Here is a 14,579-nt window from a genome sequence, read left to right as displayed (position 1 = left end):
CCACTGGCCTGGACTCTCTTCCTATCTCTGGAACTCTCCATGAACCTACGTTCCAGATTGATGAACTCATTTGACAAAGAGTCAGAGGCACCGAGCCAGAAGACATTGTGGGGCAGGGAAGGGAGGGATAGAGACAGCGGGAGAAGAGGCCTCTTCAGGGCAGAGCCTGCGCAGGACTGTCTGTGAGGACTGCTCCCACCAGGGCATGTCCGGCCCCCTGAGTGTGCTCATCTGTGCCAGGTCAGCTCCCTCCATCTGCTGGGGAGGGAAGTCCCCTGCGACCGTCCTGGTAACACCGCCCCCCCACCCCCCCGCCTCAGCTGTACATCACCAGGAATCTCCCCTGAGACTCCTAACCTGGGCAGGAGCCCTCCCTTGTGGCAGAAAGAGCATTTCCAAAGATTCTGCAGGGATTTGGAAGCGGCCAGCAGGACGGTGGCCACCAGTGGCAGCGGGTGTGTGGCTGGAGAAACGGTGTGTCAGTGGGCCCAGTTCTTCAGGCATCACGAGGCCTGGCCCAGGCAGCAGACCTGCTTCCACAGACGGGATGGGCAGTGTAGCTGCCAGGGCTGGTGGGGCCCAGACATTGTAGATGTCTTAGATTTAATGGCAGACTAGTGCTGATTTTCCCGTTGCCTTCTGTGTTTCCTAGGGCTCCCGTAAGAAAACACCACAAACTGGGGGGCTTAAAACAAAAGAAACTAATGTTCTCACGTTTCTGGAGGCCAAGGTCTGAGATCAGGGTGTCAGCAGGGCCGTGCTCCCTCTGAGACTCTGGGTAGAACCCTTCCTGCCTCCTAGCCTCTGGCGGCAGTGGCAGCCCTTGGGGTCCTTGGCTTGTGGCCGCACCCCTCCAGTCCCTGCCTCTGTCGTCACACGGCCGTCTTCTGGCCATGCATCTCCCTCCTTTTCTGATGAGGATACCAGTCCTGTTAAATTAGGACCCACGCTAATGACCTCACATTAACTCAGTTGCATCTGCAAGGACTCTCCCGAAATGAGGCCACATCCTCAGGTATTGGGGGTTGGGACTTTAACGTATCTTTTGGGGGGGACACAATTCAAACCATAACACCTTCTGAAATATTAATATTAGCAATATCATTAGGCAAATACCAGTACAATTGGCAGGATTTGTGAATGGGTTTTCAGATGTTGAAGTTTGGGCCTCACTGTAATGATGTGTCCAAGGCTGGACTCTATTATAGACGGTCCTTGAGGTCCCAGTTTCCAAGGCAGTTGTAGAACCACACTTTGGCAGAACTGGGAACACTTCCTGAGACCAGTTCGACCCCATCATCTTCTTTATTTGTATTTTTTTTTAATTTTTAAAACATTTTTTAACATTTAGTTATTTTTGAGAGAGAGCGAGAAGGGAGGGGCAGAGAGAGGGAAGGAGAGAGAAAATCCCAAGCAGGCTATGTGCTGTCAGCACACAGCCCAATGTGGGGGTCTCTTATGATCTGTGAGATCATGACTGAGCCTAGATCAAGAGTTGGACACTTAACCAACTGAGCCACCCAGGCACTCCTTTATTTGTATCTTAATTACTCTAAAAGCAAACAAATTTTTCCCCTAAAAGCAGTTTTTCCCCTAAAAGCAAATACAAAGTTTAAAAAATCCAAATGGTACCAAAAGCTCCTAATGAAAGCCTGCTGGCCCTTGACCCATCCCTACCTCCTTGTATGTATACACCCCACCTTGCTTACCTATTTATCCATCGGTGGACACTTAGCTTGTTTCCACATTTTAGCTGCTGTGAATAATGCTGCTATGAGTATGGGTGAGCAAATATCTCTTCAAGTCCCTACTTTAAGTTCTTTTGAGTATACCCCAAAGTGGAGTTGTTGGATCCTATGGTAATTCCATGTTTAATTTTTTGAGGAACCACCATACCATCTCCAGAGTGGCTGCACCATTTTCCATTTTCACCAGGGAGGCACAAGTGTTCTGATTTCTTGAACACTTCCTTGAACAACACTTGTTTGTTTCTGTTTTGATTGTTCATTTGTTTATTTTAAATAATAGCTGTTCTAATGCGTGTGAGGTGGTATCTCATAGTAATTTTGATTTGTATTTCCCTAATGATTAATGATATTGAACATCTTTTCACGTGCTTATCGGTCATGTGTATATCTTCTTGGGAGAATTGTCTATTCAAGTCTTTTGCCCATTTTTGACTCGGGTGTTTGGTTTTCTGTTATTGAGTTGATATATATATATATATATATATATATATATACACACACACACACACATACACACACATTCTTGATATTAATCCCTTATCAGATGTGTATCTTCTCCAGGTTGCCATTTCACTTTCTAATGCCCAGAGCCCAAGATTTATTTATTTATTTATTTATTTATTTATTTATTTATTATTTTAAGTAAACTCTACACCCATCGTGGGGCTGGAACTCATGACCTGGAGATTAAGAGTTGCACTCTCCACAGACTGAGCCCACCATGCACCCCTCCCAGGATGTATTTCTATTCCTCCCCCAGAGTAGGAGGGTGTTTCTGTTTGATTCCCATAACTGCATTGGGTCTGAGGGCTTTCTCTGACCGGCTCTCGGCTACTTGAGGCTCTTGTTCCATAGTGGAGAGGGTGGAAAAGGCTTCATACCTTTCCCACAGTGATCAGTGATCTAGGAGGCCTCTTGCCCTGCCCTCAATCTTTCTTACGAGCACCGGGTGAGGTACTTGGAGGCGAGCTTTTGAGTGGGTAGGAACTCACCTGTGTCTGCAGCTCCCAGGATTCTGTACCTCACACTATCTCACACCACACCTTTAGCAAGTTACCCACATTTTACCTGAATTCTTAACAGCTTGCATGGCGTCTGAAGTCTGTACCATGGGTCCTGTCTCTCCTTGGAGTTTAGTTAGTGGTCCTATAACCTTAGCTTAGAAAAGCTGTGATTTTGTTAATTATCCACCTTTATAGAAGCTGCAAGTCTACTGTTGTGCTTGTACTAAGTGCCAGGCTGGGCCCAAAAGGGGATAACACAGGTGCCGGCCCCTCCCTGATGGACACATAGCTGTGCTAGTGGATCTTGTTGGAGCCCTGCAGCGTCCTGAATCATTGGGAATTACTATCTCTACTGTACAATGGCAGAGCTGAGCTCTGGCGGGGAAGCCAGCCCACCAAAGCTGGGGAGGCAGTTCTGGTCCTGGTTGAACTCCTCCCCAGGTCCAGGTGGCAGCTGAGTCCTGCCTGGGGCTGGTGTCCAGGGCTTTGGTCACTGGACCTGGGTCTCCTCTTCCCTTCCCCCTTGCTCACCAGTCCATGCCCTCAACCCCACAGGAGGTAGACTGGGCCCTGTATCCATTTCTGAGGCTGAGTGTGAGGGGTGGGAGGCCAGGCTCGGGAGGTGGATTGCCAGGCTTTGAATCTGGCTCTGTCACTCATCAGCTGTGACACCAGGCAGGTGAATTCTCTCCTCTGAGCCTCAGTTTCCTCCTCTGTAAAATGGGAGTAGTGTATCCCTACCTTGCAGGTGGTTGTGAGGCCCACATGAAAGAATATGTGAGGTGCCCACCGTACCAGGCCCCTGGCAAGGACAGAGCTGGGTGGGGAGGAGGCAGCTCTGCCCAGAAGCTGCTGAACTGGTTTATCAGACCGTCCAGGATGGCATCTGCTGTCGGCCACCATGCTCTACCCAGACATGCTCCAAAGGGGCAGCCTGCCAGTCTGCCTTCTGAATGAACTCAGACCAGCCTGTTGTGAATTTAACAATGAAGCCATCCAGGGAAGATTTAGGGCAGCCCAGGACCCAGGTAGCAAATCTGGGCTTCCGGCCACTGTTAGGAGTTGGATTTATCTCTGATATCCCCCTCCCCATTCCTATGTTGAAATCCTGACCCCCAGTACCTCAGAATGTGACCTGATTTGGAGACAGGGTCTTTACTGTGGTAATCAAGTTAAAATCTTTTTTTAAAGTTTTATTTATTTTAAGAGAGAGATCACGCACGAGTGCAAACAGGGGAGGGGCAGAGAGAGAGAGAGAGAGAGAGAGAGAGAGAGAGAATTCTGAGTAGGTTCCGGGCTGTCAGCACAGAGCCCGACGTGGGACTCGATCCCATGAACTGTGAGATCATGACCTGAGCCAAAACCGAGAGTCAGACGCCTAACTGACCGAGCCACCAGGCGCCCCTTAAAATCTTTACTTTTATGTTGTAGGAGGAAGTGTAGGTTTTGATGGAGAGGCTGGAGGAGGGGGGGCTGGGATGGACTGAGCATCGGGGACGGCTTAGAGAATGGGGACTCCGGTTGGAGGCCTTGCAGCCCTGACTACTCTTCCCAGAGGAAGCCTGATGTGCAGAATCTTGGATGATCTACGGGTTGACAGGAGAGTCCTGGGATGAGAAACACTTGGGTGTTCTGGATGCTGGAGGCCCCCCGACCCAGGCTCATCCATGGAGGGGTGTGGCTCACACCATCTATCACACAAACCCCAGTTCTCAGCACGCCTCACCGCCCTCCCCCAGAGTCAGTGCAATGGTTACAACACTTGATTACCTCTGTAAAGACCCTGTCTTCAAGTAAGGAAGTCATTTGTCATTGGGCCCTAATCCAGTATGACTGGTGGAGACTAGTGTCCTCCGATAAAAGGGGAATGTGGGCCCAGAGAGCACACAGGGAGAGCGCCATGTGAAGTTACAGCACAGAAGGGACAGCCAAGGGACACAAAAATTACGACCACCAGAAACTGGGAAAAGGTCCTCCCCCAGAAGGAATCAACCTGGCTCACACCTGGATTTCAGTCTTCTGGCCTCCACGACTAGGGGACAGTAAGTGTCAGCCATTCCTCCACCCAGGCTATGGGATTTTGCTGCGGTGGCCCTAGGACACTTCTACAGCCACTAAACCACACTGTCTTCACTGGACAGGGCTTGGGGGCCAGGTTGACTCCGGCCGGCTCCTTCACCCTTCACTTCCTGTGGTGCCTTGGAGTTACTTCCCTCCCTGAACCTGGCTTTCCTCATCCGTGCTGGGGGGCGAGCGTCCCCGCCAAGCCACCCCACCAGAGCTATTTCCAGTATCACTGGGCCACGTGCTCTCGGTTTTGGAGGGGAAGTGTCCCCTTTCTGCGTAGCCTGGACCCTGCTGCCCTCCAGCTAGAGAACATCCATCAAACAGAGATGATGTGGGTCACCAGACTCCGCTTTCTGCCCCTTGTAGACCTCAGACATGGCCCAGGGGCTGGGTCCCGCTGCAGGGCTGGCCCAGGGCTGGGGCTATGCTCTCCAAGATGTGAGTCAGGTCTAGTGGGGCAGGAATACTCTGTTCTCCCAAACCAGATACTTCCCAGAGGAGACTCAGCAAGTTTGGAAGCTGGAAATGCTTTCATGGATGCCTCTTTCCCTTTGCGTACAGGTGGGGAAACAGACACAGGAAAGGCAGGGCCTGGCCCAAGGCCCCTCAGAAGGGCAGGGAGGGGACTTTGGTGGTGTGGGGCCATGTCCCACAAGCTTCCTCGAGCAGAAAACTCTATCTGGCAGAGGGACCAAGGCCCTCCTCTCCACCCCCTCCCCCAGAGCTGCTTCCTACTGTCCTTCTCCACTCGAGGACCGGACAGAATTTGTCTCCATGCTCTCTCACCTCCTGTGAGTCTATGCGGGGCTGTTGCTGATGTGGGGCTCCCCTCGGGGGGTCTGCAGCTGTGGGTTACACAAGGCACGCACAGTCCCCTTGATGTCGGGGTGATGGTTATCTCCCTTCCAACTGTGTCACACTCGCCTTCCGATATCCTAGACTGGAGCACAATACCTGCCTCAATGCACTTCACATTCTCTAATGAGGTGATGGGAGAGGGAGAGAAAGAAAAAGAATTGATTCTATATAAATACATCTCTATAGAGACAAGGAAGAAATACAAGTGACTACAGGAGCACCTGTGGGGCTCAGTCAAACATCTGACTTCGGCTCAGGTCATGATCTCACGGTCCGTGAGTTTGAGCCCCGCATCGGGCTCTGTGCCGACAGCTCAGAGCCTGGAGCCTGCTTCGGATTCTGTGTCTCCCTCTGTCTCTCTGTCCCTCCTCCACTCGTGCTCTGTCTCTGTCTCTGTCTCTCTCAAAAATAAATAAACATCAAAAAATTAAAAAAAAATACAAGTGACTACAGTCCTTGCTTCTACAACAGGCCACATGGCAGGAGCTGGAATGAATTCCTCTTCCGCTACCGTTTCACATGCTCTTTGTCCATGTCAAGCAGCAGCCGGTGTGGTTCCTTGCCTGCTGGGGTGACCCAGACCTTCATTCCTGAAGGGTCTATGTCACTAATGCTCCTGCCCGTTTTCCATTCCAACCATACCCGTCCAACCCCCCACTGTATATTTAGCAACCCTATTTCACTGTATAAAGAACCCAGTGTGGCCAGATGGCAGGCTCAGCTTCCAGCTTTAGTGGAACTATTGTTGTGTCCCTGGTAGGAAGTTTCCTCCCTTGGGAACTCAGAATTGCAGAATGGGAAACAAAATTTTGCTAGTGGGTCACTAGGGATGATAAGGAGACGGGCTAGGCCTTTTCTATCCTTCGACCCCTGGACCCATGCATTCTGGCCGTGGGCGCAATAGCAACCCATGTTGCCTACTCATTCAGATCACATGCCCATCCTGGGGGACACTGCCCCAGCCCTGCAGTGTATCTTCAAAAGGCCGTTCCACCATTCCATAAAGCCACCTGCTTTAGCACGATAGGGATTCCACAGGCCCTTTACTTTGGTGCAAAACGAGTTCCTTGGTCAGAAGCCAAGCTTGTCGGTACACCACAATGGTGGCTGAGGCATTCTGTAGGTGTAGTGGTTTTGGCAGGGAAATGCACACTCGGGATAAGCGTCTATACCAAGGAGGACAGAGTACTGCTCCTTCTATGATGGGCGTGGCTCACTGTAATCCACCTGCTGCCAGGTAGCTGTCTGATGTCCCTGGGGAGTGGTCATCTGGGGGCTCAGGACGCTAGTGTGATGGCCTGTGGAACAGGAGGGATCTCAAGGCCCCCGTGGTCTAGCCTGTGAGAGACGGCTGGATAGTTGACCCAGCCCTGAAGTAGGATGGGGAGGGTCTATTGCCCACCCTACCAACTGAAAGTTAACTGCTTTGATCAGGGAAGGGGTACCAGATGCACTGGTCAGCTCCAGCCAAAGAAACCACATCTGGAACAGCAGCTGCAATTGGGATCCCCACCTGAATGAGTTTACGATGCCTCCTGCCTTTCTGCAAGTTCCATCAGTCTTCTGTACAGACCCGATCTCGGTGAGTTGAATGGGGACGTCATGGGAATCACCACCCCCACATCCTGCATGTCCTTGGGGGGGTGCACACGCTCCCTGCAATCCCTCTGGGAATGCGGTTTGCTTCTGGCTTACCCTTTTGGTGGGGGGCTTTCTTTTGGCCTTGCCTCCCGTAAGAGCCCTCACTGCACAGGTAGGGGAACCACTGGTTGTTCAAGATGTCAATTCCAACTGTGCTTTCCAAAACTGGGAAAACAACCCTGAGCTGTGTTCAGGGACCTACTGTGTCCACATGATCTGGCGCTCAACCAGCTTATCCTAATTACCTGAGGTGATTTCCTGCAGTATTCTTAACACATGGCCATGCATGCTTTGACGTTTCCCCCATCAAGAGGTGGGGTCTATGTCCTCTTCCCTTGAATGCGGGTGGGCTTGTGTCTGCTTCAAGCAATAGACTGTAAAGGAAGTGACGCTGTGTGACATCTGAGGCCAGGTCACACAAGGTGAGGCACTTTCTACCTTGTTTTTTGGCACACTTGCTCAGGGAATTCAGACCCCTCCCAGACCGTCACCGGTCTCAGCTGAGGCCTGCCTATCAGCCAACCTTGCCAGGGAACCAGATATGTGAGCAAAAGTGTCTCAGACCCCCCAGAGCAGCCCCTTGCCAGTGATCTCAGTTGACCGCACAAGGAATGAGAGAATCCCACTGAGCCCCATCCGCACTCCTGGTTTACAAGATAAGAAGATGGTTGTGGTTTGTTACACAGCAGTAGATAGCCAGAATACCTCCAGAAGCCCTGACTCTGAGTGGACCGTGGCGGCATTTTGGGTCTTCTGGAACTAATGTTGGCTCCGAACCAGCCTCCAATAATCCCTAAAATATCTTGTAGCTCCTTCTCTCCAATGCACACTCTGGTAAGTGGCCTCAGGGCCCTTTGGAGGAACATCAGGAGGAAATTTTACAGCATACAACGTGGCTGTGTGGCAGGGTCCTTCCTCAAGCGGATCCGGACTCCTCTTTCACTCAAGGGGCTCTGCGTCCATGAACGGCCCAGTCTGGAGGGGCCGCCATTTTCTACTTTGTTGCTTCAGTTAGATTTCTATTTACCAGACCTGCAGTTTTCTGCTTATACAAATCAAGATTTTATTAGGCTGCCCACTTATTTCAGTCTTGGGAGCACTGTGATTGATTGATTGATCAATTAATTAATCCCATTCCCCTGCCCACCCCCCAAACTTAGGGGATGGTTGAACAGGTGTTAAATAATAAGCCCACTTCTGCATTTGGGCACTCTCTTGAATTATTGAATACTTTCTTCTACACTAAAGAAATTCTAGAATCTCAGCTACACTCAGGATAGGCTACACTTGGGGTCCAGGTTTCAAGAACCAACTGAGCAAACCTTCTAGTTGCTTGAGCTAACACAAGGAATCCAGGATTCGATTGGGTGCTTAGCGCACCCACCCACGTCAATAAATTTGCCCAGATGCAACATTATATTCCTTCTGTTAGGATGTGCCACACTTGGGGTCCATTGCCATACACGTTTCCCTGTTGATATGAGCTGGCAGCATCTTGTAATGCTTTGGTGTGTCCCACGCCTCCTCATGGGTCACACCTTATACCTGACCTGAAACTTCCAGGCCCTGAGTCTGGTAATAAATCTAGAAGCAACGAGAAGTGGGGTGGGGGCGGGGGGAGGTGGTCTTGAGGAAGATCACTTTTCCCCTGCAAGGACACCACCTCAGGACAGGCCACCAGAGATTCTCCAGGTATAGAGAGGACCTCTGGCTCTTCAGTCAGACTTTGATCTGGAAAGCCCTGAGCTCATCTTTGTTTTCCAAAGTTTTCCAGTGCACTTAGAAGCAACCAAGCAGCCCACAGTCCCTATTTATTTCCACTGACTCATGCTATGCCAGCTGCTGCTTGGTCACCCAGAGCTTTCCAGAGGCCTTGACTGCAGGGGTCTAAAGGTGATAATTTAAGTGACTACTTCACTGTTGCATGGCATGGACCAGCAGTGTCCCCGGCACCCCCAGGCACCCCAATAGCAGGTATTTAACACCTCCAGATCTACCCAGAACAGAGAACGAATGCCAGATTCCCATCCTGAAGGTTCTCTGTTCCGGAAGCATTACCAATGCCAATAGCTATCCGGCAAGGTGGTGGTCGGGAAGCAGAGCCACTGTGAGTGTTACAGGACAGGGACTCATCACGTGTATATTATTTTTAGAAAAATTTTTAATGTTGATTTATTCTTGAGAGAGTGAGAGAGAGAGAGAGAGAGAGAGACAGAGCGTGAGTGGGGGAGGGACAGAGAGAGAGAGAGGGAGACACAGAATCTGAAGCAGGTGCCAGGCTCCGAGCTGTGAGCCCAGAGCCCGACGTGGGGCTCGAACTCACAGGCTGTGAGATCGTGACCTGAGCCGAAGTCGGACGCTTAACCGACTGAGCCACCCAGGTGCCCCTCATGTGTATACTATATTAGGCCTGACATGATTGTCGGAGGGGCTGGGGATGCGAAGGGGGACTTGGGGTCAGAGAAAGATTCTCCCCCAGGGCAGCCTGAGAAGCCAGGGATGTCTGCGGCTGCTGGAAGCTGCCACCCCTGTGGGTTCTCGGCCTGGTGCTACTGTTGCTCATGTTTAAGCGAGGGGCTCTTAAGTAAATGATGGAAATTGTGCTGCTTTTACTCATTTCGCTCTCGTGTCGTCCTCGCAAATTCTGAGCTAAGTCCAGTCATTATCCCCACTTTTCCGACAAAAGAACAAAGGCTCAGAGAAGGGCACATGACTGCCTCTGGGCCAGATGGCATGCTCAGCTTGGTCTGATTCCAGGGACCAATAAACACATGAAGCCATGCACCTGGGTAAGAAGAAAGGAAGTCAGGGGAAGATTCCTGTGAGTTACTCATTTTTAAATTGTTTTTTACTGAGCACGTGCAGCCCTTACTGCCCAGTGCTCACAATGGCAGTGACCCTGCTGTTATCATTATTTGTTTAATTTTCCTGAAAGGGAGACAGAGCAAGCCTCCCAGGACCCAACCCAGAGGCCACATTGGGCCTCTCCGGGCAAGCCTCACCCTCACAGTGGTCATAAAGTTGCTTCTGGAACAGCGTGCCCGGGCTCAAATCCCAACTCCACCTTCACCACGTATTAGTGGCATGATTTTGGGCAGGTTTCCTCTCTTGGCCTCAGTCATCCCATCTGTAAAATGGGGATAATAATAGAACCTACCTCACAGGGTTGTTTGAAGATCAAGCAAATTAATATTTGCAAAGAACATACAACAATGACTGGCACATAGTTAAGTCCTGTAACAGCATTTGCTTAAACACACACGCACAAATACACATACACACATAATTGCTAGAAAACGTTTGAGAGTGATCTGAGCAGTACGTATCACATTTTTTAAAAAGCGGGCTCCACACCCAGCATGGAGCCCAACACAGGGCTTGAACTTACCACCCTGAGATCAAGACCTGAACTGCGATCAAGGGTCAGATGCCTGAGCGACTGAGCCGCCCAGGCGCCCCTACCTATCAAAGTTTTAAATGAGCAGCGCCGATTCAGCAGTGCCACTGTGTGAACTCTGTCTGGTAGACACATCCATACAAATTCGTCGTGATAAATAGTGAAGAATGTCTACTGCAGTGTTATTTGTGAGGTCAAAAAAAATGGAAACGATACAGATGTTTAAGCAAAAGGGGAGTGGTTAAATAAATTAAGGTACTTCAGCAAGTGGGGGACTACCCACAGGGGAAAAGAATAAGTTTCGTGTATTGGGTTGAGTCATCTGAACTTGCTAACATTTGACCATTTTTGATTTACGAAGTGGTAACGTGGCAATTGCAGATGATGTAATCCAATATGGCGCCCTTGTGTTGGCCCAGACTGAGCTGCGGCAACAAACAAACCCAACGTGTTTGTTGCTACAGTAACAGACCCCGGCTACAGAGGCGTGATCAGTGAAGGAGAGGGGGCTCTCTTCCCTTAGGTGCTTCTGGGACCCGGGCTGAAGGAAGAGTCTGACATCTTCAGCGGGTGTGTTGTGTTGTGTTTCCTTGCTGGCCTGAAGGGAAGGAGCATAGAGGAGCACGTGACCCAGGCCTAGAAGGGGCACCTCTGACTTGGGCTCACATTCGGCTGCCAGAGAACTCAGTCATGTGTCAAACGGAGCTGCAAGTAGGCTGGAAAATGTCTAGCCGTGAGTCTGGGAAGAGGAAAAAATGGGTTTTGGTGGATGGATGGGATGTCTCTGCCCCAGTACGTTCTAAGCCTTCAGAATGGGGGCAATAACAGTAGCCACTGCACAGGAAATGGCATAAGGTCTGTGTCCTTATCACAGCCCTGGCCTATTGTGAATGCTCAATAAATTTTAGTGTGGCAGCTACCTCCCAGAGGCTCCCAGTGGAATTGAGTTCCAAGCGCGCACTAGGGTAACTTGCCTGGTAACTGTGGCTAATTGTATCTCCCCACATACAATGGGTTATTGACATTCCACCCAATCTGAACCCGGGCAGAAACTTCCTGACTGGTTGCAGAAGTGATGCTGCATGACGTCTGAGGCCGGTGGTGACAGGACCCATGGTTTCCACCTGACATTTTCTGTGTGTGTGTTGGGGGGCGGGGGGGGGTGATTGCTCTTGGAACCTGGCCACATGTTTCAGGAACCCAGGCCACCTGGAGAGGGTACCTGTGGGGGTCTCAGGTGACAGCCTCAGCTAGGCCCCCCAGTGGGCAGCCAGCATCAGCTACCCCACGTGTAAGCGAGAGACCTTCCGAGGATTCCAGCCCCAGCCTTTGAGTTTTCCAGCAGAGGCTTCACTATGGAGGAGAGAGAATTCGTCCCTGCAGTCTGCTTTCCTGACCCACAGAAATCTTGAGAAGTAGCAAATCATCGTTGCTGTTTTAAGCTACTAGCTTTTGGAGCCGTTTGTTGCATAGCAATAAGTGACCAGGACGGTCCCTTCCCTTTCCTCACCTGATTTCCCCACTTGCCTCTCCTCGCTTTTCCTGGGTCACCTCCTAGACCATCCACCTGCCTTCTGGTTCTCGTCTCAGGGTCTGTTCTGGGGGAACCGGCAAAAAGGCACACATTATCTGGAAAAGATACACGCAGGAAAGTGGCAAGTGGAAAATTATTGAGTACTTTCTCTAGGTGGGTTTGAGAACCAGAAACGTTACGTTTTAGTCAATGTATCTGAATAAGTGACTTTTTTTGTTTTATTATTTTAATTTTAAATAATTTACACTTTAAGCAATTCTTCATTATAATTTTTAAAAATACAAAAATTGTGAGTTTGAGCCTGTGGCAGCTCAGAGCCTAGAGCCTGCTTCAGATTCTGTCTCCCTCTCTCTCTGCCCCTCCCCTACTTGTGCTCTGTCTCTCTCTCAAAAACAAATAAACATTAAAAAATATTTTTTAAAAATACAAAAACTGTCCATAAAACCAGAGGCAGTTCTCATAAGACACAATGGATAGAATGGGTTGACTTGAGGAGGACAGCTTCTGTCGTCAGCCCCCGTCCAGCAGCTAAGTGGGATGGGATGAATCCTTCCCCCTCCCTCTTCTTCTTTACACTTTATCTATCATTTTAAAAAATATTTTATTTATTATTTATTATTTATTTATTATTTTAGAGAAAGAGAGCACAAGTTGGGGAGGGGGCAGAGGGAAAGGGAGAATCCTGAGCAGGTTCCACACTTAGCGTGGAGCCCGATATGGGGCTCGATCCCATGACCCTGGTATCATGACCTGAGCTGAAATCGAGAGTCGGTCATTCAACTGACTTAGCCACCCAGGCTCCCCTTTTTTAAGCTTTACATAAACTAAGAAAATTGAGCTTCATACACATAACATAATGGCATGAAGCACATTCACACTGTTGTACAACCCTCACCATCATCCATCCACAGAACTTCTTCATCTCCCCGAGCTGAGGCTCTGTACCCCTTAAACACGAACTCCCCATTCCCTCCTCCCCCAGCCCCTGGCAGCCGCCCGTCTACTTTCCGTTGCTACGAACTTGACTGCTCTGGGGACCTCATCTAAGAGGAATCACACACTATCTGCCCTTTTGCATCTGGCTTATTTCACATAGGGTGATGGTTTCTGAAAAGGTCCCAGGATCACTCTCATGGTCACGGCCACTGGTGGCCATGCTTCCTGGCATGAGACCTGCACCCTCCCTGCGCAGGTGCGGCTGGCGGGCGAGGCTGGCGGATGCGGCAGGCAGACGTGGCTGGCCCAGACACTTTGTTCCGGACCAGCTCATGGCGCCTCTCCTTCCCCAGTTCCGAACAGAATCGCCGGGCGAGGGTTAATCAACATTCAGTCATGTTTCCAAGTTTAAATGGAGCATTTGTTTAATTATGTGTAAGTAGCAATACATTGTGGCCATTATCTAAATCACTATTTTATTTCCTGGATGTGGTTTCATAATGCAGGGTTTCTGCTCTAGCCTAGCATCATTAACAGAGAAGAGTTAATGAATATAAAAGCGTAAAGGCTAATTACACTTTAATTTACAATCATGGTCTCATTTTGGGACCACATGAAATCTGTTTTGAAAACAATTAAAAAAAAAAACCCGCTCTTGCCCTGGTAAGTGGAGGGACCCCGGCCAGGAGCCCGGCTCTGGCTGCCACATCCAGCATTGGCTGGCACGGATCCCCTCTCTGGTGCCATTACTGGGAGGCTGCTGAGGCCAAGTTCAGCGCCCTGTGACTCTGTCTTTTGTTTCCAGCAATTTTCCTCTTGCCTTCAGTGTCTGCCCTTGTGGCTGCTGGGGAGAGTTGGGGGAGCCCCATCAGGAGCACTGGAGGCCTGTGCACGCTGCTCTGACGTGGCCTCACATTGAGAGGCAAGCTGGTCAGAATTACCGTGGTTTCAAAGGTGGTGGTGATGGAAGTTCGTCTATTAAGTTTACTAAGTTCCTATCGTATTTAGACACTAGGCTGGGTACTTTTACACGTATTATTTATTCCTTGAAATTGTTATTGGGGTGCTGGGGTGGTTCAGTCGGTTAAGCATCGAATCTTGATCTCAGCTCAGGTCTTGATCTGAGTCATTAGTTCAAGTCCTGCATTGGGCTCTATTCTGGGCGTGGAGACTACTGAAAAAAAACCCCTGCTTATCAAAGGCAATTAGTCTCCCTGAATTTTGAACTGATCCCTCTGAAATGCTTAACGGAATGATGGAATACTTTTTAATTTTCGTGGGCATAATAATGGCATTGTTGTTATACAGAAGAATGTTTTTATCTTAGTAGAGGAAAAGAAGTTTGGGGATGAAGGGTCACGATGTCTGCCACTTTCTTCTAGATGGCTCAGGAA

This window comes from Acinonyx jubatus, chromosome D4 (assembly GCF_027475565.1).
Source record: "Acinonyx jubatus isolate Ajub_Pintada_27869175 chromosome D4, VMU_Ajub_asm_v1.0, whole genome shotgun sequence".
In the NCBI taxonomy this organism is placed as follows: domain Eukaryota; kingdom Metazoa; phylum Chordata; class Mammalia; order Carnivora; family Felidae; genus Acinonyx; species Acinonyx jubatus.
The sequence above is the reverse complement of the archived record's forward strand: the minus strand, read 5'-3'. Positions refer to the sequence as shown.